At 37.4% G+C, this 7,057-nt stretch overlaps 1 protein-coding gene and 1 pseudogene across 1 annotated transcript in view; one reads left to right on the top strand and one right to left on the bottom strand.

Annotated features, from left to right (window-relative positions):
- Nucleotides 1-7,057, bottom strand: part of EFCAB2 (EF-hand calcium binding domain 2) — a 128,863-nt gene that overhangs the window by 21,216 nt on the left and 100,590 nt on the right. The window lies entirely within an intron of this gene.
- On the top strand, nucleotides 917-6,277 carry LOC102826292 (annotated as a pseudogene).

Consider the following 7,057-nt stretch of genomic DNA (forward strand, 5'->3'; position numbering starts at 1 on the left):
ATATTTTAAAATATTTTTAAATCTATATTTTACAAAACTGATACAGTGTAAATGGTACAGTCCAGAACAATTTTCTCTAAGGCAAAACTCAACTAACGAACCTTTTATAAAATGAATTCAAGAAAGATTCTATAAATAACAGCAGAAATGCTTAAAAAGACAAGGAAACCATTGTCATTTCTTCAGTTTAGGCAAAATCAAAATGGGAAAGTCCCCCTTGTGTTGATTAACGTCTTTTAGAGTCTTTAAAATATGGAAATTTGACATTCTCACAGAAAAAGGCCACAGTATAGTCACTATAATATTAGAGCAAAGATAGTTAAAATATTCTTACTAAAATTTATCCTGTAACCTCAGCGTCCTGATTTGTAAGAAAGGGAGAGCAGTAGTATCTACCTTATAAGGCTGTGAAAATCACATGAGATAAGCTATGAAGGTGCTTTGTGAACTGTAAGAGTCTGTTATTATTTGTTATGTCTGTCAGCAGTGTACATATTTCTGGTTCTGTAACATGGAATGACAGCTCCTCCTACAAGAATCCATCTCTGCTGTTAAGATTTCAGGCATGTCTTCATTAACCCCCCTCATCCCACCACATGGATCTAATTGTTTATACAGAAGTTTGGCTCTGCCTCCTCATCTATAAAATATCACATGAAATGCGTGAATGACTAAGATATTGTGTTAAATTCCTAGCATATGTAACACCTGGTCTCTCTCCCCACTCCTGCCCAAAGATAATTCTTACACCTCTTCTGTGGGTGGGAAGGGAAGGGAGAGTGAAGGCATCCCTCCTATTCAAAAGATAAAACCAAATCAAACAAATATATCCTGCTATAGCAAACATGAATGAGGCAAATAGAGCTAAATTTTAGTGTGTTTCTTTTAAGGGGAAAGCTAACATCCTGGAGAGGAGATGATGATTCCAAGTAACCTAGGCTGCATTTGTGAATGTGAAGGTAATAAAAGCTTTCTGGGGATAGATCCTCAGCTAAGCTCTGCAGTACTTTTTACACTGAGTTCTTCTTAATAGTGTGTCAGTAAATTTTCATCTACTAGACCAAGGCCCTGATATGCCAGGCTTTTCCTACTCTGAAGAATTATGGTTGTTTATGTTAGCTGGGGGGCACAGTGGTAAAATATTCGGCAGCTAACTGAAAGGTCAGAGGTTCAAACCCACCAGTCATTCCACAGGAGAAAGATGTCATAATCTGTTTCCATAAAGATTATGGGGCAGTTCTACTCTGTCCATTGCTATGAGTCAGAATACTTCCATGGCCATGGGTTTGGTTTTTGTCTTATTTTTTAGTGTGACCTGGAGAAAATATACTGCTTTCATTGCCACACAAAAGGGTGGGGGCTCCTGCTAGCTGCCACAGTGATCTCCAGGCATTCCACTGATTCCAGTCAATTCCCAAGATGGAGACTCTCAAAGAACATGTGAACAATGTGAGATTTGTTTAAAATATCAACATTTATTTAAGGTTCAAAGTATGAGGCAAAATTGTTTCTAATTCTACCTTGGTCTAAGTCAATTCCCTTCACCTATTTTCATCTGAGGAAATTTGGGCACAGGGAGAATAGTACCTGTTTTAGCTCCTCAAAGTAAGTCAATGGTTTTGATGGGAATCACAGCCCTGTGTTGTTTTTTTCTCTAACTCCCATAGTGAAATTGTTAGGCCATCACTTTTCTTAATACAGCATTATTTATTTTAATGTGGAGCCCACTGAATAGGCATAATAAAAAACATGGTGAAAATTAATTTCTCCTTAGTAACATAGCCATTAGTCAACAAACTGAATTATTTCCTGCTTCACAAAATATAAGATCATATCAGTCGCTACAATAGTTTATAAAATGCCTACATTTCAACTAGTACTAGGTCACCAAATAAGATATACATAAGAGGTTTTGTTAACTACCTGAGAAATTTCGAGCTCAGCTCCAAATCTTAATATACAGATTTTGACATAAATCATGTCTTAAAACCAAAACATAAGTACCTTGCAGGTGTTTAAAATAGCCGTGGCATAGCTTCCAGAATCACAGCAACATGCAAGCCACCACAGTACAACTGACAGATGAGTGGTCTGTCATAGGTTGGATCCTATCTTGGTTGGCCATTAGATATTTCAAGAATTAACAAGTAGCTAAACCAGGTAACTGATATGGTCCCTTCCAACTCTGAGTTTCTGTAATTTAGAGTGATGTGGCTGTCAAACCACTAATTTCTCCAACTTATTCTCTGAGGGCTGGACTCACAAGGCTCCAGCTATAGTCACTGTTCCATCCTTTTCAGTGTGTTTCTCTCCATGAAATTTGAGAGTCCCTTCCCAACACTAGTAGTGTTAAAGCAGTGGTCCCCACTAATGTAATCTTCTACCTTATTCATACCAAAAGCAATTTTAGAAAATCAGTTGCAGCAAGATTTAAAGAAAAGCTTTATCCTGGATTGAGATATAGTTTAAACAAGGAAGTAGTAGTTAATACACTAAATATCAGAATATATGTATCAAGGGAGTACTGGTGTGATGCTGTAGGTTAATGCGCTGGACTGCAAGGTGGGTTTGAACCATAAGGGTGGCAGTTCAAACTTACCAGCTGCACCTTGGAAACCCTATACACGGTCACTGCGAGTTGGAAACGACTCCACGGCACTTCACAACAACAACATTTATCAGGAATACAAAACGATCCTTTTTCCTAATTACAAAATTAAATTGTATTAAGTCCACAGGTATATTTTAAATCACATACAAAATAACATGTTAATGTTTAAATATCACCACTTAGAAAGCAATTTTGTTTAAATACTCAGGGTGCATTTTCAATATCAGTGTCTCTATCATCACTATGCAACTTTTTAAATCATATCATTAGCTTTCTTTTTTGTAACATACGTTTCTTTGTAGGAAAACTAAAATACAGAAAAGCATAAGGAATACAAATCACCCTGTGATGTCATTATCTAGAGTAATTTCTCTGCATAGGCTACTAGGTGGGTTTTTGCATTTATTTACATATGTTTATATCTTGTGGTGCTGTAAGATAAGTGCAGGACTGCAAGGTTGGTTTGAACCACAAAACCAGTGGTTCAAACTCACCAGTCCCTCCTCAGAAACCCTATAGTGGGTCACTGTAAGTCAGAACTGACTTGATGGCACTTAACAACAACAACATATCTACAGATGGGAGTGCAATGTCTCCACAGAATAAGCACTGGACAGAGACTCACAGAGAATTCAAGCCCACCAGCTGCTTTGAGGGAGAAAGATGAGGCTTTCTTGTCCCACAAAGATTTACAAGCCTCAGAAAAAACTACACAGGGTCACTATGAGTTGGAACAGACTCGACAGCACTTAAAAACAACCACATATCTACATATATATGAGTCTGTGTGTGGCACAAATGCCTAAGCATTTAGTTACTAACTAAAAAGTTTGTGGTTCAAAGTCATCCAAAGGTGTCTTGAAAGAAAGGCATGGCAATTTGCTTCTGAAAAGTCACAGCCATGAAAATCCCACAGAGCACAGTTCAAGTCTCCACCACTCATCTGTCAGTTTGCCACACTGTGGTGGTTTGTGTGTTGCTGTGATGTTATACCACCTGAATTTGAAATACCAGCAAGGTCACTCATGGTGTACAGGTTTCAGCAGAGCTTCTGGATTAAGGCAGATGGAAGAAAGGAGAGGCTGATCACTTCTGATTGATTAGCCACTGAAAACGTTATAAGCAGCAGTGGCATACTGTCTGATATCAAGCTGGAAGCTGAGCCCCTCAGGTTGGAAGGCACTCAAAATACGACTGGGAAGAGCTGCTTCCTCAGTGTACAGTTGACACAAATGGAGCAAAGTTTTCAGGACTTTCATTTACTGATGGAGCACAACTCAAAATGGGAAGAAACAGCAGAAAAGATACATTAATAACTGGTATGTAGAATTTATAAAGCAGGAAACTAGGAAAACTGGTAGTTGTAAAAAAATTAAATAGAACACATAAAAATCAATATCCCATGCATTACTGAACAGAAATGGGCAATGACTGACCATTTTCAATCTGACAATGATACAGTTTACTCTGTCAGGAATGTCAAATTGAAGAGGACTGGCACAGCTTTCATTGTCAAAAAAAGTATTTCAAAATCTACCTTGAAGTATAATGCTGCCTGTGATAAGATAATATCAGTACACCTATAAGAAAGATCACTACTATTACAATTTAGGCACTAACCACTAAAGTCAAAGTAGACGAAATTGAAGAAAATTATGCCACTTCTTCAGCCTGAAATGCATTAAATATGCAATTGTGATGCATTTGTAATTACTGGAGATTAGAATACAAAAGCTGGAAATAAACAAGAAGAATCTGTAGGTGGAAAACATGGCCTTAGTGATAGAAATGATGCTGGAGAAGCCATGACAAGTTTTGCAAGACCAATGACTTATTCATTGCAAATACTTTTTTCCAACAACATAAACTACTACTATACACATGGACATAATCAGACAGAATGCAAGGGAATCAAATAGACTATATCTGTAGGAAGAGACACTAGAGAAGTGCAAAATCATCAGCCAAAATTGTGGAACAGATCATTAATTGCTTTATGAAAGTTCAGGCTGAAGCTGAAGAAAATTATAACAAGTCCATAGGAGTCAAAATATAACCTTGAATATATGCCACTTGAAATTAGAACATATTTGATGCATTAGAAAGTAATAACCCAAGAACAAAAATGTTGTGGGATGACATCAAGAACATCACACACCAAGAAAGCAAAGGTCATTAAAAGACAGGAAAGAAAGAAAAGACAAAAATGAAAGTCAGTTTCCACAACTTTGAGACCAGAAGAATTAGATGGTACCTGGTTACCACTACCCACTGCTCTAAAAGGGACCACATTAGAAGGTCCCAGATAAAGTGGGAGACAATGTGAAACAAAACTCAAAATTATAAAAAAAATAACTGGGCTTAATGGTCAGAAAGAGACTAGAGGAACTCTATGATCCTCGACCAACCTTCAGGTTTGGAACAGAATTTACCCTTGTGGCACAATTTTCAACAAAGTGGTAGAGAGGTATATAGGGGGAACAACAACTGGACTGTGAACCACAGTCATCAGTTCAAACCTACCAGTTGCTCCTGGGAAACCTTATACAATTTCTCTATGAACCGAATTGACTTGACAGTACTTAACAACAACCACCACCACAGAATAGTCAACCATTTACGATTGAAAAAAAAGGCAACATTTACCTAAGAACAAAGTTCAGAAGGGTTGGGAAAGAGAGTGGAATGGAAATAAGAACCACAGGGAGGAAGTGGGAGAAATGTTGCTGCAAGGAGGGGACCACAATCATGGAGATGAAGCAAAATGCGTGGTTTGTTGAATGTAAAGCTGATGATCTTGTCTGTAAACCTTCACTAAATTCACAATAAAGTTAAAATATATATATATATATATATATAGGTGTCTGAAACTTGCTCTCGAATATAGAAAACATAAAGCAACTGGAAGAAATGATGAAGTAAAAGAGCTGTACCGAAAATCTGAAAGGGCAACTCAAAAGAGAAAGTATTATAATGAAATGTGCAAAGACCTGGAACTAGAAAACCAAAAGAGAAGAACATGCTCAGCATTTCTCAAGCTGACGGAACTGAAGGAAAAAAATGCAAGCTTCCTGAATTCACTTTATGATAGCAAAGTTAGGCAAAGACACCATTAACAACGAACATTACAGACTTCTGCTGGAAGACTGAACTGTCTTGGCTGTCTCTCAGTGCTGCACTCAGGTCAGCTTTCTCTCTACAAACTCCAAGCTGGCACTCTGTGGTCCCCAGTGGAAATGGCTTGTGCATTTGCGGTCCCCTGCAGACAAGGACAGGTTCATTTGCATCTACCCTGCTTAATGAAATAACAAGAAGACCATCATGGAGGGGAGGTGAATCCCTATCAATAAGGCTGTTGAAAATCCTACAGCTACAGCGATTCAAGATGTATGCTTAGCAGTTGGACTTCATGCATTTCTGGAGAAAAATTAAATGTACTCTAGGGAATGGGATTGTGATGTTCAATACCGAGGTAGAGTCCAGGTCCAGCTCAAACAGGAAGATGGCAGCCTCTGTCTTGTACAGTTTCCATCAGATAAGTCAGTAATATTGTATGCAGCAGAAATGATACCTAAACTAAAAACAAGGACACAAAAAACAGGTGGTGGTGACCAAAGTCTTCAGCAAGAAGAGTGTAGTAAAAAAGGAAAAGGGAAGAAGAGGTGACCTGCTATAAGAGACATGAATGGAAGCCTCTATTTTCTATCAGAGAAATAAAACAAGCTTTTTGTTTGCATCTTTAAATATGAACTTTTGTGCCTCTCAGCTACATCATCTAACTTGACAATGAAATAAATTAACATCAACATTTATATCTAGCTTCTATGCAGTATAAAAGAAAAAAAATGGCCTTTCAATGCTTTGTATGGATGAAAGAAGCATATTTTTAAATGGACAATGGACTGCACCAGACATTACTTGAAATCTTATATCCGTTTATCTTCTGTGGAAACCTATGTTTGAAATCAACTTAATAACATTTGAACTATACAATTTGTTCATTGTTAAAGTTAATGAAATAAAATTGAAACTGACTTAAGTAGCTTTTGCTTATGAACTGATTAATGCCAAAGGTTGATTATTATAGGTGTTGGTTTAGCTGCTCAGTGATGCCCACTTTAATGTTCACCCATGTTGGGAGTTTTTTGATGACCTGATCAATTTCTTCTATTGTTATGGGTCTGTTCAAGTCTTCTACTTCACTCTGTGTGAGTTTACATAGGTCGTGTTTTTCTAAAAATGCATCCTCCATCTCTTCTAAGTTTTTGAATTTGTTGGAGTACAACTCTTCATAGTATTCTGTTATTATCCTTTTGATTTCCTTTGGTTCCATTGTGACATCGCCCATGTGGTTTCTAATGCATGTTATTTGTGTCTTCTCCCTCTTTTCTTTTGTTAGGTTTGCCAATGGTTTTTCAATTTTATTACTCCTTTCAAGGAACCAGC

The sequence above is a fragment of the Chrysochloris asiatica genome, unplaced genomic scaffold (genome assembly GCF_000296735.1).
Source record: "Chrysochloris asiatica unplaced genomic scaffold, ChrAsi1.0 scaffold00165, whole genome shotgun sequence".
In the NCBI taxonomy this organism is placed as follows: domain Eukaryota; kingdom Metazoa; phylum Chordata; class Mammalia; order Afrosoricida; family Chrysochloridae; genus Chrysochloris; species Chrysochloris asiatica.